This window comes from Myxocyprinus asiaticus, chromosome 8, assembly GCF_019703515.2.
Source record: "Myxocyprinus asiaticus isolate MX2 ecotype Aquarium Trade chromosome 8, UBuf_Myxa_2, whole genome shotgun sequence".
NCBI classification, from domain to species: domain Eukaryota; kingdom Metazoa; phylum Chordata; class Actinopteri; order Cypriniformes; family Catostomidae; genus Myxocyprinus; species Myxocyprinus asiaticus.
In genome coordinates this window covers 14096416-14122194 of record NC_059351.1, presented here as the reverse complement: position 1 = coordinate 14122194, position 25779 = coordinate 14096416, and the positions used below count along the sequence as shown (strand labels likewise).

At 37.1% G+C, this 25779-nt stretch overlaps 1 protein-coding gene across 1 annotated transcript in view; it reads left to right on the top strand.

Moving 5' to 3' along the window:
* LOC127445265 (protein ELFN1-like) overlaps positions 1-25779 on the top strand; it is a 139725-nt gene that overhangs the window by 77107 nt on the left and 36839 nt on the right. The window contains exon 2 of the mRNA XM_051705191.1: positions 24620-24691. The gene's annotated coding sequence lies outside the window, so the exon portion shown is untranslated. The remainder of the gene's footprint in view (positions 1-24619; positions 24692-25779) is intronic.

Genomic DNA, 25779 nt, shown 5'->3' with positions numbered 1-25779 from the left:
GATTTCAATGGCGTGTCCATTATCTCTTAAAGTGGTATACATTATTTTTCCTTTTTTTTTTTTTTTTTTTTTTTTTTTTTTTTGAGAGAGAGAGAAAATGCCTGGGGCAGAGCCCTTTTTCTATTTGTTTTGTAATATGACAACTACACAGGATATGGTTATATAAATGGGTGGGTCTGACTTTGAACAGCAGTACTGACCATTAACTATTTGCAATTTTATACTTAGGCTTGTATGTACTGTATGTATTATCTAGCCTATTTATTGTATTATTTTCATGCATATCAGTGATCATGCCTCTGAATGAAACATTAACTGACTAACATCATTATCTGAGGAGCAAACATCAAATTTGCTTGCCCCCATTATACAGTACAGCTGGTTATGTTAACATTACTGCAAGTTCATATATGAATGTATTGAGCATTTCATTTCTTAGAAAAGAGACCAAATGTATTTAAATATACCATTTAGAATTTCAAGTTTTATTGTTATATGATTAAAATAATAATAATAATAATGAACAATTTTAAAGAAACAGTTTGAAGAACAGCATGTGAATAACTAGAAACACATTAAAGAGAGGGTTTAGCACACCACAGTGTAACACACAAAGGATTGGAGAATGCACAGTGAAAGAAACTGAACTATTTCAGTAATGAAATAGTTTGAGGCTGTATTACATTACTGAATATTTAAGTTTTTTTTTCTCAGCCATTCTCCAACTATCACATGAAGTATCTGTCTATCTGTGAGTGTGAGCTTTTACATGTGACCTCCACACCACTTTGCTGAACCAGTTTATTCAAGTTTGCCTTATGCTGTTGTCATTATTTTTATAGACAGTGCCTCATGACACATGGCATTTTTTGCAATTTTGGTGTCAGATGCTTTTGAAATTGTTCTTTGAAATTGAAATTTGAGTCCTTTGGAACACAGTAGTTTTATTGGTTGCTGTATGTTACTTTAAAAACTCATGTATTTCAATGTCCTAACTGTCAGACATACTATTAATTGGCAATCATCCTAATGTGACTCACGTTTACGCTGTATTTGTCATTTTGATTTTGTTATTTCAATTTAAACTCATTTGACACATTGTGTTTTCTAAATTTTGTCAACCCGCTGCATGTCACTGATTTACTAATGTCTTGAAAGGGTAAACTGTCAAGAGCAATACCTTGATTATTATTACTCATTGATTACTTGAAAAACATTAAGAGTCTGTGAAATGAATTTTTTTTTTAAATGTATTTATTTTTTTAGACTGTGCTAAATATTAAAATGCTTCCTTCATATATCATTCTTCAGTGGCCTCTGATTCAATCCCTAATTGTCTTAATGTCTTAACCTCATCGAAAACAGTCTTTTGCAACGCTAGTGGTGCAAACTTTACATTTTGGGCCCTATTTTAAGTGCAGCGCTATGCTTTAAATCATATGCGCATAGTCAGTGGGCGTGGCCATGAAGTTTTTGGTATTTTCGTGTAAGCATGCGCTAAGTCTAGGCACAAGTGGGTTTGGCAAAATTTTGCATGCAAAGCACAAATGGGCTGGGTCAAGTGCAATTTAATTCTGAGGATCTTCTCCAGTTATTGCATTGTCTGCGTCCTAGTATATAGTCCATTACATCAAGCACCAGCGATATAAACAAAGACAGCACATTCATAAAAAAGTTGGTGGTGTAAATGGGCTGTATGCAATGAATTAGAAGAACTGAAATATGGTCTTACGTTCTTTTGTGCATTAACTGCGTCCTTGTTGAATGTCAGGAATATTTCTATGACAGTGACACTCTCCTTTTATACACATGTAAAATGTGGTTCAGGATTTGGATGTAGGCTCCATTAAATTAAAGACAGTGTAATTATTATTAATCATATTGATCAAGTGACACACATATCATGGCTAGTATTAACAGTGATTGTATCAACCTTCCAGGTTAGGGTGTGGATGGAGGTAACCTTTTTTAACCTTCAATTTTCCTTTAAAAACTAAATTAATTTATTGAAACACGAAAAACTTGTATTAATATTTTTTAACTTATATATATATTTCTAAATTGAAATTACACTTCAAACGAAACGAAAGTATTAAAAAAACACAGCGATCAAAAAAACATATGTAATGATATCCCCAAATCCAAACATTTTACCCTCTCCAACTTATTTTACCTGCCTCTTTTGCAGTGACTTAAAAATCACTCTATGGCAACAGATGGAAAATTACTAATACAAATCATATCATAAATACATTGTAAATATAAACATAATAATATAAAAATTATTGAAACATAAACCATGACCTCTAGAAAGATCAACACATATCTCATACATTTTTATTTTGTAAAATAGCTACAACAGTGATTGTCATGGAAATTATTTGAAGTTCCACTATATTTTCAGAGTTTGGACATGAACTTTATTACCACCTGCTGGTGGAATCTCCAAACTGCAAAAGTGGGAACTGATTTTAGACCGCGCTGAAAACAGATCTGCTTTTAAAACGTCTTTGTGCAATGGCTTTTTTCTCAGGTAAATAACAAATTGCACTTTGCGCCACTTCATTTACATACAATACACTCACAGTTTGTGCGCATACACCCACAGAAAGCACGAACACTACCCCATGCCCGCTTGCGCTTTGTGCTGGCACAAAAATTGCACTTAATTAGCACTCTCACGAGCATTGGATAAGACATAGTGCAAGGTAAGTGCTGCGCTTAGCGCACCTACAAAAATAGAGCCCTTCAACTTTAATGTACTCTTATTAAAATGTATTTTTTAATATTAGTTAAACTCATCAGTGATTGACTCCTGTTGATTCCATCTCTGAGCTACCGCCCCATTTTAACATCTTATAGTCTGATGATGGTGGTCATTAATTGTTCATTTTAAATCATAGTAATCAAGATCATAGAATGTAGACTTTAAGACATTACAGACATTGCAGCTGCATTTTCTGTTACAGCATAATTTTCTGTAAAGTGGCTTTGAAACGATGTGTGTTGTGAAAAGTGCTATACAAATAAAAATTACTTGACTTAACTTGAATAAATCTTGACTTTGAGTGACAGTTAGCTGAACTGCAGTAGTTAACATTGAATTTCCACCTCACAGGACAAAGTAAAAGTTCAAACATATGACTTTGCTTTTAAATACTTAATAGTTTCAGCAAGAGCTGCCACAAAGTTAGTCACCCACAGCATAGGTAGAAACGGAATCTCACATCTCACCTTAATACGCCTAATTGTGTGAATATATTGAAGCCTGAAATATGTTACATAATTATTAAAGTAATTCACTTTGGGAGAAGCCTCTGTGTACTTTTATTATTTTTGCATTTCCTGTTAATCTCGTTTCTGTTCTTTCTCTTCCTAATATCTTGAAATAATGAGGTATCACTCATTTCTGGTTATGTGATACTATCACCTACTAAGCTTGAAATTCAGCTGGCATCCCTAGCTATCAATTAAAACGGCATGATCTGCAGTAACCTCTGTTGATTACGATTCTGCTGGTGTGTGGAGGGTTTCAAGCGGCGGAAAATTGGTTGGGGGTGGCTGGTTGATGCTTCATTTGTGTATTCCACAGATCAGATGTTTCTGCATGTGCTATTTACCAGAACACTGTCATCATGAATCGTTCTGTTTTTTGTGCCAGTCAGAATTAGGGGGCTGGTTTCACATAAATGTTAATATAGATGAATTTTCATATATACTGTTTTGCAAGTCGAAAGCAAAAATTGCACATACCTACAACATCTGAGAATGAAAAACCAAGATATCTTGTAATTGTTAGATATCTTGGGTTTCTTGACTTGAAAATCATTTATATGTACAGTATGTATTTTTGTTGTTTGTATGTAATTCCAAATGCCCCCCTTTTGCTTTAATAACACAAAATTTGGACACACATATGTGCTAAACCCAATGATCCATGTCATCCCAGTATGTTCTAAAGAGCATCATTTGTGCTGTAGAGTCTAGTGGAAGCAAGGAAATCTGTCCTGTTGTACAAATTAGTTAAAATGGTCAGTTTCACAAAACATAAATAAATAAATAAATAAAAATAGAAAAGGCTTTCAAAATAGTCTCAGACTTTTGGACCCCACTGTACATGCAATGCCATTTCAAATTAGATTACTCTAAAACTTTATTACCAATAACCAGATTGGCTTGGATAGCCTTCTTTTGACCTGCTCTAAATCTGCTTCTGTATGGATACTTGAAATTAGTGAATCTCTGTGCACAACACAGCACTTAACTCTAAAATTTCTAACATCAGATTGATGTCACGGTGAAGTCGGACACAGTAGGTTGAACTTTCTATAGCTAAAATTGGTCTGTTTATTGAAATTCTAAACACTGCCCACCACTGGCCAACGCGGTAAATGTTGTTTGTCATATGGGAACTTGTGAGCTCCATTTTCCAGGTGTAATGTCCATGGAGAGGCGCCAAAAGCAAGTTGTGAAGAGAGTTGTTTTCAGCAGTACAGGCTGAAATACAGTAAAAAGGAATGCATACTTTATAAACTGTACCACCCAACCCAAACTCCAAACCTAAACCTAACCATCAATGGAGTAAAAATGTAATGTTAGAGTGAAAAAAAGCAAACTATGAATCACACTCGTCACTGATTATGCAAACACAATTACATTCTGGTTTCAACATGGTATCCAAACCCAGGTCTCCTATGTTGCTCACGCAACATGCTTCCAGTCTTGCCACAACAGAAGTGAAATACACTGGAGCCAATTTAAAAAAGTCTGATAGAAGATGCCGCTTGTCAGTGAGTTGGCACAACGTGGTCGATCCTAGGGTAATGGAACTCTAGGAAACAACTTGCTGACTTCCCGTGTGATCATGTTGCTCCAGTTTGGAGCGCAAAGCTATAATGGGGTAAACGTACTTAGCGGTTAATGGAAGGCCACAGCAAACATTATTTTTGCGTTCCTATTTGCTCCAACAGCAAAGAAACAACTCACTATTACGTTTATGTGACTTTCCAAAATACTGTGGGAAGAACAAAAAAAATAACAAATAAAAAAAATAAAAAATAAGAGAGAGAGAGAGAGAGAGAGAGAGAGAGAGATGGGTTACTATGGTAAGATGAGAGAAAGATGCCAAATTTAATGTCACTCACTCATCAGCTGTATTTGAATCCCCATCACAGCAGTGTTGACTAGGTTTTATTAAATTAATGGCAGAGTAAACACTATATAACAATATAACACAAAAATAATGTAAAAAATAATTAAAATATAAAGAAGGTTTACTAGAATTATGCTGCTAAATAAGGCAAAAATGCATCATCACAATCCGGGAGACAGGGTCTGTTGCTACAGTATTTCCTCTCCCTCTACCCAAAGGGTTATGTTCACTGTGCCGAGTACCTGCTTCATGCTGCTGTGACAAGAATACAAATATGTGCATAAAAACAAACATTTGGTTACTCAGCCATTGATTTTTGAAACAAGTGATGCAACCAGGAGGTCCTTGAAAGAAATTGTAGAACACTAGCACACATACAGACATTATAGGCACAATTATACCACTTGCTCTTCCAATTAACTGTGTTCTCTCGGTATTCTACTAGGTGTTTGAAACTGAATTTGAAGTTTTCTGACTGTACAGATCCATTTATGCTTTTCTGGGTCACTACAATGGAATAGCCAGGGGGAGAATACTTATGAGGTTGTGAGTAAGAAAGTAAGAGCAAGAATACAGTATGGAATATACACAGACTCTGTACCTTTCACATGTGACCCACATATACAGTACTGTGCAAGAGTGTTAGGCACATAAGATGTTTCACAAAAACATTTGTCTTAAGATGGTTATTTATATCTTCAGCTTTAGTGTGTCAATAGGAAATAAACATTTTAGACTCCCAAACATTCCTTTTGTAAATATAATAGAACAAAAAAGAAGAACAGGGAACCCTGCAACAGATGGCATGACATCAACATAGCCCCCCACTGAACATAAAATTAGTCTGGGATTACATGAAGAGATGGAAGAAATGAAGAAAGCCTAAATAGATAAAAGAACTGTGGCTAATTCTCCAAGATTCTTGGAACATCCTGTCTGCCAACAACCAAGAAAACTGTGTCCAGGTTTTTAATAATTATTGGTGCTGTTTTGAAGGCAAAGGTGGTCACACCAAATATTGATTTAGCTTGTTTTATGTTTACTGCACCTTGTATGAAGTTAATTGATATATGAAAACTATTTATGGCATTATTTTTGAAGACATCCACACTTTGCAACAGTTTTCACAAGTGACATTTGCACAGTACTGTATGTGGACAGTGAACCCCAATGCATTGTATTACTGCTGTCCTTTTTTTAATACCACACATAAAATGTCCCTACTACCTGACAGATATCCCTAAAATAAGTTCCTGAGAAATCCAGGCTCTGATAACAGCAAAAAAGAATTTGACCGCACAGCCCAGATGAGATAGTCAATCAGAAAACTTGGGCACACCTCTCTTACAACCTCAACCAATGGCTTGAGTTTGGGACTTAACTATTTGTTGTCTGCAAATAATGGGCGATGTGGAACAAAATATTTAGGACATGTTGGCAAGTTCAAAGTACTGTCTCAAGATTACTGTATTCTGTTGCGCTTCCTCCTTAAAGTGAGCATTTCTCATTCTGTGGCTGCACTGCTTGTGAGGTTTGTTAAAAGCACTGCCACGGCTTGTAAAAACAGATGTACTTCAAACTTGAATTGCTTGTGTGGTAGGAAAATCTGTACTTTTATTATGGAATTTACGAACTTGTCAGGGGGCATGATTAACTGCGCACATTTTTTCCATTCGTTATTTTTTTACATAATCGCACTACATTAACACATTAAATCGACAGCCTAGATTTAGATATACAACTCTGAAAACAAAAAGTAATATATACAGATGTGCTCGAGGAAACTTTGTCACGAGCAGGATATTTGTGTTTTTTGCAAAACTCTTTAACACACAATGCAGAAAACCTCGCAAACATTGGCAAATGTAGCAACTATTTTTTTTTCTCATAATTATCTATTTTAGCCTATTTATAGCCTGCTATTTTCTAAACTAACTTAAAACACCTGACAAATCAATTATATAAAACTGTCAATTGTACACAATATGCATCGAACTACGGAAAGCTGAAAGGGACAATGTAGTATTTTTTAAATCACATTTTAGTGTTAAAAGCACACAATTTATGATATTCAAGCGTATCTGAAGCTGTGACAAAAGTCAGTGGGACCTTTTACTTTTAGTTTCAGTAATATTTCAAGATTAACTAAATAAAAAAACATCTCACAGATATAACATTCAAACATTTATTAGAAAGTGTATTATATTTCGATATTTCATGAAAGGATGGCCCCATATGCATCCACAGTGGTCTGGGCTAGGGTTGCGCAGTTTACCAGTACTAACGAAGTATCGCAACACCAAACAAATTAAACCGGTACGATATCATCTTGTTACTAATTTCGGTACCATAATACAGTATGCTGTATTAGCAAAATGATATGTACAGTTTTGAGATTAAATCAATGACAATTTGAAAATAAAATAAAAAAACCTCTGGATATGGCCATGTGTGATTAAACAGCAGAAGGATGTAATTTAGTTAAATATTATACAGTCACATGTGCTGCACGCTACAGAATGAACAAGAGGTGCCGCTCTGCTCTGTCATCTGCTTCACACACATGCACACACACACACACGCATGCGAACACACTCACACAAATGCAACACACACTACTGGTGCTTAATTTTCATGCAGTGTATTTAGAGTGTAAATGGCTGTTAACACTTAAATGAACTTGAATTATCCCTGCATTAATGGAACGCTTGATATGACTAACCTGTCAAAAACAGGAAGAACTCAAAGGTCTGTCAAAATAAAAGTTCCGCTTAAATGAAAGCTCTGTTCAACTAGATGCGTGAAATTGAAGACAGAAAAGTATAACTACTGTATAAAAAATGTATATTTAATAAGTAGCAATAATACTCATAATAACAATTCTATAATATTAAATGGTTGTTTTATTATTATTATTATTATTATTATTATTATTATTATTATTATCTGTAAGCAATATCACAAATGCAAGTGTTTTATCAGCATGTTGTGATTCAGTCATAGCAGCCTTGTACCACAGGTAATCAGATTTTTTTTTTTCATGAATGTTTTCATTAATACTGTGAAGCAAGCTCTGCTGTACAGCATTTTATTTTAACAAAATGCTATTTTTTTGTTTAAAAAAACAAAAGAATATATATATATATATATATATATATATATATATATATATATATATATATATATATATATTTATACTGTATATATTATTATATTTTTATTTGATTAAAGCTGTACAGTATGTATCAATTTGATTAAACACCATTTGATCATAACATTTAATTAGAACATTTAACATGGAATTAAAATGGAAAACATATTATTTATATCTATGAGATTTTATGCAGTTCTTTTAATCAAGTTATTTTCTGTGTAATTTAATAAAAAATCTGATTGTAGTATCGATTTAGTATCGATACCGAAGTACCAGGGCTGGTATCATACCGAAGCCAAAAGTTTGGTATCGGAGCAACCCAATCTGGGCTAAGCTCCAAATATCCACTGACCTTAGAACCGCCCCTGGTTATGACGACATTTTCCTGCGGCTCAAAAGTGATTAGTCACATGGAATTTATGGTTGAGGTGATTGGCTAGGGAAAACAAACAAACAAACAAACAAACAACAACAACAAAAAAAACAGGCTGAGTGAGCAAAGTTGGCAGCATTCAGGTCACATACTTCTGAGGCTGCAAACACCAGCTGAGCAACTGCCTTCAAAATGAATGGCAATGTTAACAGATACCTTTTTCCAGGTAATGTAGACCTTCGTGCGGGAAACAGTCCTCATTCTAAACAGTCCACATATCTTTACAGCAAAGTACTACATACACTTCCTTTCTGTTAGCACTCTAGAAAATCATTTGCTGAAAGGCACTGTGAACTCATTAACCTGGCAATAAATAAATAAATAAATAAATAAAAAAGGTTATCTACGCTATATGAGGTCAAAGCAAAGATGGTAATGTACCACACTATGTCAAGCTAATTGCACAGGAAGACACCTCTCCATGAGCACTCTGTTCATTGAATTAACTCTAGTTAAAAGGCTAAAAGAACAGAGTCACTGAATGGGGAGGCAAATAGAGAGAGAGAGTGAGTGAGAGAGAGAGAGAGAGAGAGAGAGAGAGAGAGAGAGAGAGAGAGAGAGAGAGACAGAAAGGGGAACAGTGAGAAAGAGATAGAGACTCATGATAATACCAAATCTTTGACTGATTTGAATCTGACACCTCAATAATCTCTATTCATATTTTATAATGTAGACTGATGGAAAGAAGGAAGAAATATTGTAAAAAAAAAAAAAAAAAAAAGGAAGAAAGAAGCTCTAGATTCTCATCAACCTACATTGCTGTCTGACTCTGTCAAGCAGACAGTGCTAATGAAATGCTCTATATAGTTGCCATTACAGATGTGTGATACCTCATAATGATGCCTATTGTGTGTGTGCAGATACTGTGTGTAAGACTATTGGAGAGAGAGAGAGAGAGAGAGAGAGAGAGAGAGAGAGAGAGAGAGAGAGAGAGAGAGAGAGAGAGAGAGTTTACCACAGGGGATATTCCTCGGAGGGCTCTCAATCCTGGGTCAGTGTGACTTAATAAAAAGCAGATTTCTTGAACAATGTGTTTTGTATAAGGGGCAGACATATTGGTGAATGGAAGCAATTAAGTTTTTCAAAAATAAATAAGAAATTAAGTGCCACTATTTTTGAATGACGTTACATTACCTGTGGGGTTAATCATTACCCATTTATTCAGTATTTAATAGTAATTAAAGCTTAAAGAAATAGTTCACGTAAAAATCGATAATTCTCTCAATATTTACTAACCTTTATGCCGTCCCAAACTCTTATGGCTTTCTTCTGTGGAACACAAACGATGATATTTTGATGGAGATATGACATGATTATAACCATACAAAGCAAGTCAACGGGGTCCAACACTTCTAAGCTCCAAAAAGGACATAAAGGCAGCTTAAAGGTAATTCATACGACTTGTATGGTTTAATCCGTGTCTTCTAAAGCGATCCACAGTAACTCCCTTTTCACAAAAAAATCTTTCCATCTGCAGTCTCCTAGGCATGATCATGATTTGTAGCTTGATTACACTTTCTTGTACATATGGGCAGTGTGTACATGAGCAGAGCGCGTCAGATATCTCCAATGAAATATCTTCATGTGTGTTCCGCAGAAGAAAGGAAGTCATACAAGATGGAGATGGCATAAGGATGAGTAACTAATGAGAGAATTATAATTTTTGGGTGAACTTCTGCATTACTTTAAATGTGTAATTTGTGCGCCACCAGTGGCATTATCACAAAAATAATAACAGTTTTCAAACAGATTCCAGAGAACTCATCGTCCATTGGTTGTACAAACAGATAATCCAGCTCCAAACTCACACCATTAGTTGAGCCAGTGTTTAATACAAGGAAAAGAAAAAAAGAAAAAAACAATGAAATTACACACATAAGCTTTAAAGCAACAGGGCTATTTGATTTGAATTGTCTCAGTCCTTGGAATGCTGCCATACAAGTTCTTAACCGCATGTAATAGGATAATGGAATATTATTTGGGATGGAACGCTTCCAGATTTTGATAAATGGAGTGAAAAGATTCTTGGCACTTTTTCTGGCTGAACCTCCTGCAAAGGTTCAGTAATGTTTAGATTTGGTGAAACTGACTCCAAATTGGTGTTTGTTTTACCACATTTGAATTTGTATCACCTTGTGTATGTAATATTATCATATTGTAATATGTGGGCATTGTGAGGGAAGTGTTGCACAGTATGCTAAAAAGCTCTTATACACTGTAAAATATAGAGTAAGAATAACTGCCCTGGATTGATCTTGTTGAGATAACTCAATTATCCAAGTTTTTGTTGGCTGAAATTGTTATCTTGAAAAACTATTCAGTTGAAATCAAAAATATGTCAAAAGAACTATGTACATTATGCTCATGTATTCAGATTCCCAGCATGCAATGCAGCATTAATAATTTGTGCAAATTGCAGTGTTACTCTTTTACTTTAATTTTTTTACTATTTGCTGCTTTTATTTATGCTGTTGGTTGTTGTGTTTGTTGTCAATTTTAGTTATTTGTCAGTTAGCAATAATTCATAGCCCATCATTTTACTCATTGATGTGTTTGATGATTGTCACCATCATTGCGATTTGCGTGTAAAGTGTTGGGGCCCATTCGTGTCTCCTTCACAAGCATAAGTCTGAATTTAACAAAGGGATCAGATATTGGTCTTTGATCATTACCTTGTAATTATCAGCCAAAAGTCATATAATTATACCTCTGATGAGGGGATGGCCCTAAGTACTTCTGTAATTATCAACAATTTTAAATGCTCATTAATTAATCTTATATATTTAGTTTGAATTAAATTAGATTTAAGTTGATTGAACTAAGAAAGTCAGGTTTACTTAAATGATAGGGATTGGCGATACCGCTTATTTTTTTTTGATCCGATACCAAGTACTTTTAGGCCAATATCACCGATATCGATACCAGTATCAATACCTCTATTAAACTGAAATTTTTTTAATTCTTTGTATAAAATTAATAACTTAATTATTACTTAATTTATATATATATATATATATATATATATATATATATATATATATATATATATATATATATATTTATGGGCCTAAACAGAATTATTAGGCTGCTTTGTTTACCCTTTAAAAATGAGTTAGTATAAGCCACATATTGTAATGGACTCGACATGGAGGCGAAGGTAGAATCCATATGCAAGAAGTTTATTACAATCAGCAGACACATCCAAGACACAAGGCAGAGCCGTAATCGTTGAAGCAGGCAAAGTAGTCGTTACACAGGTAATCAGTCCAACCAAGCAAACTGAGCAAAACAAATGGTCATAACAAGTAGGCAATAAACAGGCAATGAGAATAACACTTGATAAGGCAGTGAAACTGACAATACTTCACAAAGTAACAATGGAAAAGCATGGCTATTTATATGATGCAAACAGGAAGTCACCATAGAAGAAACGGTACAGTGTCAGTATTCAGGAGAGGGCTCCCTCTGGTGGTCGGTTGAAGGGATACCAGCCTCATTCGTTACACATATAAAACCTCAAAATTAACTATAGATATTATTATATGGTTACTATTACTAAAACCAATTTACTATATGGATACTACAGAAATGCTGTAGTAAAACCATGGTTAATTGTATCAAAACCTTGGTTACTGCCAAAAAGAAGAAGAAAAAAACATGGTTACTACAATCGTGGTTACTAGTCATGGTTAATACAATATTACTACAGTAAATCTGTGACTGATATTGTGTATGTTACACTGGCTTCCGCCTTCCAGCCATGCTCTTCCATTAAAAAGAGGTGCAATAGTCCAAATGTCCAAAGAACAAACTTAAATCCGGTTGATAGAAGTATAAGTACAAATGTATGGGTGTCTGTGTGTGGTTTCTTGTCACTAATGCACACAATACTGCCCAAATTATAACAATAACAAAGAACAGTCTCCACTCTGTCCCAAACACGTACAGTCTGGTCCAATATAACATGAACCAGATAGAATACACTGCATCAGTTATATGCAGTTCCATACTGCCACCTGCTGGTTCAGTTGTATAACTTAGAGAACTTTGTACAGCCGCCCCAAAAATATACTTGTTATATTTGTAATTAAGCAAAGTGCTCTACTTTGTCTCTAAGAACTGTCATCATTATCAGTCAATTCAGGTACCACAACCAGCTTAGCTACAGGGCGAGTATATGTTCGGTCTTTGATGTTCACCTCTGTGGTGCGTACATTACCATCATCACTTGCAATGATTCTTTTAACAGTAGTTGAGGGTCAGCAACCATAACCACTTGTCCCATTGTGAGATTAGTAGAAGAGTTCTGCCATTTATGATGATGTTGCAGACTGGGTAGGTACTTCCGAATGAACTGGCTCCAGAAGTGATCAGCTATTACCCGGCTGTGTCGGTAGTGCTTACATTCCAGTAGATCACTTGGTCCATACACGGCTTGTGGAAGGGAGGCATCCTGCCGCCCCATTAGCAGCAAGTTGGGTGTGATTAGATCAGGATCAGAGATGTCTGATGACACATATCCCAAAGGTTTTGAGTTCATAATGCCCTCAACTTCAATCATTACAGTCCTCAGTACCTCTTCAGGAAGTATCAGGTCCTTTAAGACTACCTGTAGGGAGAACTTGATGGATTTGATTTCTCTCTCCCATGCTCCTCTGAAGTAGGAAGCATGCGGTGGGTTAAATTTGAAATCAATGTTCTGCTTGGCTAGCTGTTTTTGTAGCTCAGGTTTCAGAGAAGCAAAGGCTTCCAGTAATTCCCTTTCTCCTCCACGAAATTTTGTGCCTTGATCACAGAGGAGTTCGTAAGGCTTGCCTTGTCTAGCTACAAATCTTCTGAGTGCCAGCAAAAAGGAATTTGTGTCCATACCACAGAGAAGGTCCAAGTGCACACATCTTGTCGTTAAGCATTTGAATATAATGCCCCAACATTTCTCATGTCGTCTTCCCATTTTTATTTGGTAGGGCCCGAAGCAGTCAACTCCAGTGGACCAGAAGGGGGGTTTAAAAAGATGTAACTGTGCAGAGGGCAGATCAGCCATTTTAGGCACAGCTGGTTTCTGACGCCATCTGATACACTCTGTACACTTCCTTTGATGTTTTTTTACAGCTTGTCTACCCCTTAGGATCCAATAAGTCCTCATCAGTTCAGAGAAAACTCTATCTGGGCCAATGTGGAGAAGCCGATGGTCAAAGTCTTTGATCAGTAACTTTGTCACTGGGTGATTGGATTCAAGTACTATTGGGTGGATTTCATCCTCCTGTAGTATTTCAGCTTTGCGAAGTCAGCCTCCAATGCGAATCACACCCAGGGATTGGTCATAAACTGGAGAGAGGGTTTTCATGTGGCTACTGGTGGGTACTGGTTTCTGCATCTAAAGTGCTTTGAGTTCTTCTGGAAAGCTCTCTGTTTGTGCTCAGCGGAGGAGTGCAACTTCAGTATGTATGCGTACATCAGCAGACATGGTTAGTGCAGTCTCTTCATGAATGTGCTGGTGTGCAGCATCTATGAGCTCATCCCAAGACTCATATTTTGTTAGATCAAGGGCTGGATTACCAGTGACTGTGATGGTGCCACAGAAGGTGGTTTTACGCAACTCTTCCCTTCCTTCACAGTGTAGTTGAGGGCATACAGGCCATTGATCTGCAGGCTGAAACAGGAAAGAGGGACCATCCCTCCAGCGGCAGGGAGAAGACAATTCCAAAAATTTTCTTCCTCTTGTGATATCGTCTGCAGGATTATTGCTAGAATCAACATACCTCCATTTCTCGGATTCGACCAGATCTTGAATCTCTGTTATTCGGGTTCCCACAAACACTTTATAATGGCAGGACTCAGATTTTATCCAGCTCAGTACTATTGTAGAGTCAGACCACATTGTCATTTGTCTGAGAGTGAAGCTGAGTTCAGTGTTCAGTACTCGAGCTAACTGGGCTCCAGTTAGTGCCGCACAGAGTTCTAGGCGGGGGATCGAGATCTGTTTCTTCGGTGCGACCCGGGACCTGGCCATAACAAAGGATATGTGGACATCGCCCTGCTTGTCCTCTGCTCTAAGATAGGCAACTGACCCATAGGCCTTCTCTGAAGCGTCACAGAAGATGTGAAGATCGATTATAACAGAGTGAGAGTCAACACATAAGGGGAAGTAGCATCTCGGCAGGGATATGTTCTGTAGGTTGGGCAGTTTGTTTTCCCATGTTTGCCATACAGAGAGGAGCTCATCGTCAATAGGGTTATCCCATCCTCTATCCCTCTTCCAGAGAGCCTGAATGAGGACTTTAGTTCAGGTGGTGTATGGAATAATAAATCCAAGAGGATCGTATTGGCTGGCGAGCGTTCAATACACATTTCTCATGGTGGGGATTACATCTGATATAGTTTGTTGCTTGTAACTAATAGTGTCGGAGATGCAGTGCCACTTTAGTCCAAGAGTAGATTCCTGAGGGTCTACTTTGTTTTCCATAAGCCAGAGTTCACAGTTTTGTGATCTTGCCTCAATTGGAAGGTGAGCTATAACATCTGTGATATTACTTGCCCATTGTCGTATTTCAAAACCTCCTGCAGCAAAAAAGGTCCTGAGCTTATTGAGGAAGTCTTTGGCCTGTGTTGGGTTCTGGAAGGACTGGAGACAATTATCTACATAGAAAGCATGTAGAACAGATTCCATAACATCCTCATGGCCTGCTAAATGGTCTCTGACATAAACTGGAGGGCATAAACTGCACAGCATGGGTTGCACGTAGTTCCAAATGGCAATACCCTCCATTCGTATATGTCTGGACTGCACTTCTTCTCCATGTTCCTCAAAATGAAACAAAGTAGTGGTCGATCCTCAGGGAGAAGCCTCACCTGATGGAACATGGCTTTAATGTCCCCACTGATTGCTACTGCATGCTCTCTAAACCGTAGGAGTACACCAAGCAGGGATGAACCTAGGGTAGGTCCAGGTAGTAGATTGTCATTCAGACAGGATTGCTAGTAGCGGTAAGAACAATTAAAGACCACTCTGGCCTTGCCGTTGTGATATACTATGTGATGGGGTATATACCAGGACTCAGGGGATTTGTTAGCTTCGTCTAATGTGATCTTCATAGCATAACCGGCTTTCTCCAGCTTGTCTATTTCAGTGTTATACACAGCAGCTTGTTCATGATTACAGCTCAGTTTGCATTCGGTAGATCTGAGAAGAGCCATTACAGCAGTGAGGGAATCTTGGAGGCGTAAAGCATTCTTTCGACAGATAAGAGGTGTAGCATAACGGCTCACTCTATCCACTAGAACACGTGCTGTTTTCTCTTCAAGCATTTCCATTGCAGCTTGGTCTTGCTTGGAATGAGTCATATCCCTGACATTCTGGAATGGCAATGTGTCAAGCTGCCAAAGCTTTTTGAAGTGTTGATGTAAGGCATTAGCAGGGGAAAGAAATGCTGTATGCAGGCTGGAGCTTTCAACTACTGGGTAAATCAGAAAGGTTGTGGGGCCTTGAATTGTCCATCCTAGCAGAATTTGAGTAGCTACAGGAGTTCCTGGAGGACCTAGGTGGACAGGACTGATGGGAGTTATCAAATGTGTATGATCAGATCCGATGAGCACCATAGGCTGCATGTTGCTGAATGTCTTTAATGGAATTCCCTTCAAATGCTGGTACTTCTGCTGCAGGACATCCGCAGGACATGACTGTCGAGCCAGGTTCAATTTACTAGCTGAGAAGGCATGTAGTATCTGGAACTTAACTCTTGGGTTAGTAATGGTCAACACTTCCAGGGATACAGCAATCCCCTGTTGTTGAACAATATCCTGTCTGATTGTTCTCAGGGTTAATGTTTCATCAGTACCATTCAGTCCGAGATGTTTCACGGCTGTGTCCAATATGACTGTCCGCTCTGAGCCGTCGTCTAATACAGCGAAGGTATTAAGGGTTATCCTTCCATTGAGAAGCTGAATAGGGACTACTTTTAACATGACTCTCCCTGAATGGCTACCTTTATCCAGGTAGACTGTGTGAGGGGACATGCTGAGAGTGAGAACACTGGGAGTGTTTGTAGTTGCAATTTTGTGTAGAACATCTAGATGTTGTCCACCGCAGCTGGAGCAGGGTTTCTTTAGAGTACACTTGTCGGGCTTGTGCCCACGACCGCACCGCCAGCACCTCTCTTTCTCTTTTATCCAGTTAGTCTTGTCGGTCAGACTCAATTTGGCAAACTCAGCACAAGCACTAAGATAGTGATCTTGATTATTACAGTGAGGGCAGAATGGCTTGAATCATTCTCTTCTCTTGGAGGTAGCAGAGACGGTAACACAAGGAGAAGCAATACTGGGGTTTAATTCATCCTTGGTCTCATGCTTATTGCCAAGAAGAATGGTGGTAGTCCGAAACTTCTGCTGCCTTGGCTGTCTTGACTCTTGGCGTGTGAGTTCCATGTGAGCTGCCTCTGAAACTCTGCGAGAGATCTGTATAGCCTTAAATTTCTTCTCGAGCCACCGAGTGAAATCAGGGAGAGTGTAGGTTTGAGTAGTTCCACTCATGAGAATTCCTTCAGCCAGACAGTGTTCAATAAAGGAGTCTCGGTAAGTGACAGGTAACTTAGTGAGTTAGGTGTCTACGTGTGAACCACATTGAAGTTCAGCACTAGCAGGAACATCCTGTGTGCTCAGCATACCCACTAAAGTGTTAATGGCAGCAGCGAAGTCTTCAGAGGCTTGGGTGTCACCTGGTTTCACTGTGGAAGTTTTAAGGATTTCCTTTGGACCAGCTGCCTGGGTTGTAAAACCTGCATTGAATGGGTGTATGGCATTGGGCTGTTAATGAACCACTTCACTACCTGGTAGGCAGTGGACAATTTCAAATGATCTAAGAGAACTTGGTACTTATAATCCTCAGTTAAATGTGGTTGAGGTCCAAGTATGCTGTCTAGGCTTTTCTTGATTAGGAGGAAGTTGCTCTCCTTTCCTGAAGAGAAAGGTAACAGCTTAGGTTTCGGTATGCCATAAGAAGCAGTGATAGCCATCTCCATAAGACTTGGCATTGCAGGCTGATTTGGGTAGGTAGTCAATGTAGAGGCTTGCATAAGAGGTGAATAGCCAAGGGCTGGAGCTGGTACGTACTATGGCACGAAATAAGAAAAATGAGGCGGATGACCTTGTGCGAATGATCGCTGTGGGGGAGAGTGGTATGTTGTTTGGGTTGTTGGTGGATTTGGAGAGAATGGCGCCATTGTTGGTTGCTGCGCTGGAAAGGGGTGCGCTTGAGTTGCTGTCGGCGGCCACAAGAAGGACGGCGTTGTTGGTAACTGTGGTTGAAGCTTCACTTGTGAAGGCATCTGAGGCATTGAACATAACCGGGGAATTTGCTTGGGTTGCACAGCTGGTTGAAGCCCTGGCACAGATGCTGGATGAGCAAGTGGTACTGACGGTAGAGAACTGGAAGTCCCTGGATTTAGTTGAGCCTCTAAGGGCTGAGCTAACTGTGGAGCAGGCAAAATCAACTCAGATGGCTCATTGCATTGTATAACCTCATCAGGGTTTATGCGATGTATGACTGAAATGGGGGAATGAGTCAGTTCACTTTCCAAGTGATGATCAGGGTTGAAAGGTAAGGGAGAGGGACTTTCATAATGCAGAGAAGGTTTCTTTTCATATGAAACACGTCTCACACTGTCCATTTCTACTTGTAAGTCTCTCATTTCACCGACCAGTCTCTTAAACTGTGTCTCTAGATGTTGCCATCCTGACTCATGGTCTCTGCTGACAGTTATGGCCTGGGTCGAAGTTGTACGCATTACCTGAAGAGGGTGGAAGATCTCTGTTCTTGCTTGATTAGATTCCATCAACACAGGAGGGATGTTTTGATGTGTTGGATAGCTGTACACGAAGCCCTCCAGATAGGCTGGTGCCCTCCGGGTGTGGGCTGGCCGAGGACTGATTGGTGGCTGACCATCATAATAGTCTCTGGATGTTGCCATGGCGTAGTCAGTTGATCCGGCTCGAAGGACCGTTTGTGACTGATATCGTGTACGTTACACTGGCTTCTGCCTTCCAGCCATGCTCTTCCATTAAAAAGAGGTGCAATAGACCAAATGTCCAAAGAACAAACTTTAATCCGGTTGATAGAAGTATAAGTACAAATGTATGGGTGTCTGTGTGTGGTTTCTTGTCACTAATACACACAATACTGCCCAGATTATAACAATAACAAAGAACAGTCTCCACTCTGTCCCAAACGTGTACAATCTGGTCCAATATAACGCGAACACAGCTAGAATACACTGCATCAGTTATATGGAGTTCCATACTGCCACCTGTTGGCTCAGTTGTATAACTTAGAGAACTTTGTACAAAATCCATGGTAAGTTTTCATAAGGGTATCATTTATTAACAAGGATTAAAGATAATTATAAATGTTTTAACAACTCTGAATTTAAATAAACCTGTAAAATTGTCAAACAAGCCCATTATAATACATGTCACATTTAGGTTTGTCATTACTTAGTGTGAATAACTCCAGATGCTGTTTTTCTGTCATTACCTCATGAAAGCACTGCTCCCTCTTTGAACAAGCGCTATGACTGAAAGGGTGAGCACTGTCTGACTTCTAGTGTATTTTAGCATTTTTAGATGAGCGAAGAAAAAATTGTTCCAGTGCCTCTTCTGCCATACATTCCCTTGCATCTGTATATAACAGATTTGTATTTGTACATATGTATATATACACTGGCGGCCAAAAGTTTGGAATAATATACAGATTTTGCTGTTTCGGAAGGAAATTGGTATTTTAATTCACCAAAGTGGCATTCAACTGATCACAAAGTATAGTCAGGACATTACTGATGTGAAAAACAGCACCATTACTATTTGAAAAAAGTAATTTTTGATCAAATCTAGAGAGGCCCCATTTCCAGCAGCCATCACTCCAACACCTTATCCTTGAGTAATCATGCTAAATTGCAAATTTGGTACCAGAAAATCACTTGCCATTATATCAAACACAGTTGAAAGCTATTTGGTTCGTTAAATGAAGCTTAACATTGTCTTTGTGTTTGTTTTTGAGTTGCTACAGCATGCAATAGACTGGCATGTCTGGTCAACATTAGGTCAAAAATGGCAAAAAAGAAACAGCTTTCTCTAGAAACTCGTCAGTCAATCATTGTTTTGAGGAATGAAGGCTATACAATGCTTGAAATTGCCAAAAAACTTACATTTCATACAAAGGTGTACACTACAGTCTTCAAAGACAAAGAACAACTGGCGAGGACAGAAAGAGATGTGGAAGGCTGTACAACTAAACAAGAGGATAAGTACATCAGAGTCTCTAGTTTGAGAAATAGACACCTTACATATCCTCAGCTGACAGCTTCATTAAATTCTACCCGCTCAACACCAGTTTCATGTACAACAGTAAAGAGAAGACTCAGGGGTGCAGGCCTTATGGGAAGAATTGCAAAAACAAAAAAACAAAAAAAGCCACTTTTGAAAAAGCAAAAAGAAAAGGTTAGAGTAGGCAAAGAAACACAGACATTGGACAACATATATTTGGAAAAGAGTGTTATGGATTTTTACCCCATTGAGCTTTTGTGGGATCAGCTAGACTGTAAGGTGCGTGAGAAGTGCCCGACAAGCCACACCTATGGCAAGTGCTACAAGAAGCGTGGGGTGAAATGTCATCTGAGTATCTGGACAAACTGACAGCTAGAATGCAAAGGATCTGCAAAACTGTCATTGCTGCATGTGGAGTATTATTTTGATGATAACTCTGAAGTAGTTTTTTGTTTTTCAAATTGTAATAGTAGATTTTCACATTATTAATGTCATGACTATACATTTTGATATATATATATATATATATATATATATATATATATATATATATATATATATATATATATCAAAATGTATAGTCATGACATTAATAATGTGAAAATCTACTATTACAATTTGAAAAACAAAAAACATAATAAAAATATAAAAAAATAATAAAAATGAAAAGTGAATAGAAAATAAAAGTATATATAGAAATACACAATAAGACAATATATATATATATATATATATATATATATATATATATATATATATATATATATTGTCTTATTGTGTATTTCTATATATACTTTTATTTTCTATTCACTTTTCATTTTTATTATTTTTTTTATTATTATTATCTCTGTCTTGTTGTTGTATTGTTTGTACACTGGAAGCTTCTGTCACCAAGACAAATTCCTTTTATGTGTAAGTATACTTGGCAATAAAGCTCATTCTGATTCTGTTGTTTTAAATTTAAAACAACTCTAAATTTTAAGGCAGCATTATTAACACTATTTAGCATTATTTTTTTAAAAAGTTGAAACAAGATTTGTTTTTTGTTTTTACAGTGTACAATGGCAATACAATGTGCCTTATGGCACCTAGACAGTATAGTTTACACTACGGAGACATTGATTTCAGTGGGGATGGTGCATTGCAAGGAAGTACAATAAAAAAACACAAGTCCCGTATTTGAATATGCCTACTTCCCTTTTACAGTATACTGTAGTTGGCCTATGCCAAAAGCAGTATGCCAAATAATTAGGATGTACTGATGAAATGGCAGATAAACAATACCTGGGTGACTGCTTTGGCTGAGATTCTGAAGTGTGCAACCACTGGACACCTTTCTATCCCATAAGTTCACAGGAGACGAAGAGTCGTCAAATTCACAACTCAGAGTGGACATTTAGAAGGCCAAACATTTTAATGACAACCACTTTAAAAATTGAGAGACAGTTTGGTGCTGAATAGCAATACATTACCTTAATTGTTGTAATACAGCACCTTCACACAAACCTGCATATCAATTTGTCAGATTACTAGATTTTTACATTTTCTCATGAAAATGTGAGTGGTGCTTGCCCATGCAAAACTCACCGTCACAATGCTAGGGTGGTTGCTAAGGTGTTCTGAGTGTTTTAGCATGTTGCTATGCTGTTGCTAAGGTGCTCTTGGTGGTTTCTAAGGTGTTGCTATAGGGTGTTTTGGGTGGTTGCTTACTGGCCCAAGTCAAAAGAGCCCACCCCCAAGTCTATTTGATATTCTGGTGGTTCCTACAGTAGATATGTCTTGGGTTCCTCCTTTAATCTAAAGCCCTGTTCACTCCACCAATGACATTGTCGCTTGGTGTTGGTAGTCTCTGTATTATAATGTCGCTAGTGGGCATTCCTACTGATGTTGCTCTAATGTTATTGGTGGACTCAGGGGCAGACTGGGACTAAAAAGTGGCCCTGGACTTTCTGGCCCAGAGTGGCCCACCAAACCCCGGCAATGAATTGATTTCATTTTCCAGGTCAATTTCAAATTTTTGTGTTGAAATAAATAAATAAATAAACATTTCTATTGACTTACATTGCAAACATTGTCATAACTTTAAAACATATAAAACCACTGTGAATGTGATGAGTGGATATTTTTTTAAAGAAAGCACTGAAAATAAGCACTTTATAGCTCAGACAAATAACATATCTGAAAACGTTTTTTCCCAACATACAGATGTTAAGTTAAAATGTACATCAAAGTAAATGGGAAAGTGTTTATTTTAGGTAATGTGACAAGTCAGCATTTCTTCAAAATTTTTAAAGTTCTTAATCACTTTTCAATTTTTTTCTAGAAGTGCAAATAAACTATTGTCTTAGTTAATATGAGTTTGTAGAAACAACAAGTATAATAATAATATATGAATATATGTGTATATAGCTATACAAGATCAATGTTGTTTAAAATAGTTAGATGAAAAAAGATGACACTGATGACAATGCTTAAAATTTCATGTCAATTACTCACTTAACTATGTGTACATTTTTATTTAAAAATTATTAATTTATGAAAAATTATTATTAATGAAAACAAAGTCGGCCAGAATATATATAATATATATATATATATATATATATATATATATATATATATATATATATATATATATATATAAATCTAAACAAATATAGATATATGTAAATAATAATAATAATAATAATAATAATAATAATAATAATAATAATAATAAACCTCTTAAAGTGTAGATCTTTGCAGATATTTTGCAGATGAATTGCTCATATTTTCACTCTGTGTGAGTTTGTTGCATCTTTATATCTGCAGTGTTTTAATTCCTTCCCCAGATTATTCTTGAGAGAAAGTGAAAAGCCCTATGCTTTGACAAGCGCTGTTTCTGCTATCCTTTAAACAAAGTAAGCCTCAAAGTCTCAAATAGCCACAAAGTAATATTGTTCATGACTTATTTTCTGCATTTTTATCAGGTGTGAGCATTATTCAGCAAGCCGCACTTCTGCTCCCAGTAATGCTTTGCAGTATGAATAAATTATGCAAATGACTATGTACTGCTCATAGATTTACTGTTTGCTTATTTTATTTATGCTGCAGTTATTATATTTGTTGTAACTTGCAGTTATTTGTCATTTTGTGATTATTCAAAGCTCATATTTAATATGTTGTTTTTAGTTGTCAGCATTATTGTGATTTCTATGTCAAATAATGAGGTCCACATGAGGTAAGAAGTCAGTACGTACATACAGATCTGTGTTCCAATGTGTAAGTAATTTCAAAATAAAAGCCATTGTATTGGCTTTACTTTACAGAGTTTATTTATTATTCGCTCTGTAATGGGGTCTGCGGAGGCATGTTGGAGCCTAGGGTGGCCTCATATAACACCTGTAGGACAGACCGGTACTTGCGCAGCAGCGGGCCGGGCCAAATTACCCAGCGGTCCACTGGGAAAATGCCCGGTGCTCCCGACAGCCAGTCTGCACCTGGGTTGACTGCATGTCTGGCCATAGTAGCATTTGAAATGCTGCTTACAGATGATACTGCCAGTAAAACTAAGATATTGTTCAAATTTGATAAGAAATTGCCTCCAAAAATAAACATTCTGCAGGGAGAGCATTTTATTTTATCTGCAGCAATGCATAATTTCATGAACGAGATGAAAGATCTATCAATATATGAATCAAATTCACTCAGAAAGCTCAATGGTAGTCACTCCCGAACGTCGCTCATCATTTGCATAAATTTGAACTTTTCTCAAATTTGTCATGTTGCTCGCCACATCTTGTTGCCAGCTGTCTCTGTTGCTCGTGACACCGAAGTCGCTCTTCTCTCATTGAAAATTAATGAGAAATTGTCCACGCTGGCTGTGTGAATGGGGCTTAAAGGAATATTCCAGGTTCAATACAAATTAAGCTTAATCGACAGCATTTGTTGCATTAAGTTGATTACCACAAAAATAATATTCCTTTAACAGTCAAACACGGTATGCAAGGAGTGCTACTTGTGTGTATAATAATTCTCACTGGTGCTCTTTGTATAAGGGATATTCTGTTCAAATGCTCTAGTGGTCCAAAGCCTTTGTAAGCCGCAACTTACAAAGTGGTATATATGTGGTATATTTTAATCCAATAGCCATGACTTAATAAAGGCTTTTTAAAAATGTAAACCCTACTCTGAGTGCCTTGGACCACTAGAGAATCTGAACAGAATATTCCTTTAAGTAAATATTTTTTTTTTCTTTTTTTTTTTTTTGGTCCATTTCTACATCCACCAGGCAAAAATCACAAGTCAAATTGCTTAGAAAAGTAATAGCACACTCCTCAATAAGCCACACATTTTATAGTATCTTTCATATTCATAGCACAAACAGTGCAGGACCAGTAGTGTGACAAAGTTGGGTCCACTATTTTTCCCTTAGCAAGTACCATTAATAATGTAATGTAATATTGTAATACATATGCTATACTATAAAGGCTTTATTGTAAGGCTACAACTTAGTCTCATAGAATGAACATTACTATGAATTGCTTTCAAACTTATCTTATGTCAGTTCTTATCTGTGTGTTTACAGATTTTTTGAAAGAACCTCTAATTGGACACTTGAGAAGCCAGGAGCACCAATCAGATATCTACAGCTGCACGGGTAGGCACTCACACACATACAAACCAGTTATGGTCTAATGATGGTGGACATGTTGGATAAATGATGGCCAATGGAAAAATACAATGAACAAGGAAAAGGGGTGCAAAAGAGATGCTTGTTATTCTGTTGCAATCTCATTTGTTGCAGATGAGCAATATTCTAGGAAAGTGAAATATATTTTTATAATCTACTATCTGTTCTTCTTCCATCAGAAACAAATATACACAAACACATGGACATTTTGTTAAATATGCTTTTGTTATCTGCAAAATGAAGAACATACAGACAAATGCTTTTAAATACAAACACAAGACATTAGTAGTGTTGAGCAATTTACACTTTGCTAAGCCGTCTTTAAAATGTTACTGACCAAGAAAAACGGCAGATGGAAAATGCTTTGCAAAATCTGACTTTATTCCTGCTCACAGAAAAATGATATCAGTTCAAATTTTACAATTTAATGAACAGTTTTTCCTGAAAATCTCCAATTCATTATGGGATGTTCTAAAGCTTGTCTGAGCGAGCAACAGTAACCAATGAGGCAGAGCTCAGCGAAGGGTCAATTAAGGGCCAAGGCAAAAGGGTCAACTGTAATTTCTCTTAGTTTGGCTTTAATGACAGCTGACTCCAAGGTCAGGGGTAGGGCCACACGACCGTACTCATCATAACCTTCTGTACCTCTGGATGATGTTTTGTTCTTTAATTCAGTACAGAATGTTCTGACACATTCTGGCACATTCTGCAACACAAGATTGTTCAAACACTTTGCCGTAATAGATTGTCCTCTACAACTAATTTGTACAACACTGGAGATTGTTTTAGATGCCATTTGAAAAGCTGCCTAGCATTAGTCTATTCTGCTGTAGTAAATCAAGCAAACAGTACAAAGAGTTGTAAAAAGTGTCAGGGATAGTATGAAAACAGATTATAAACTGTTGAAATAATAATGTTTAGCCCCACCTAAATATTCATCCACCTGGAAACAAAAATCCATTCTACAACTTGCCAATAATGTAATTTGTTTACCCATAAATGTGTTCAAATGTGCATTTTTTATTCTATAAACACCGTGTTTGATATAGTCAAGT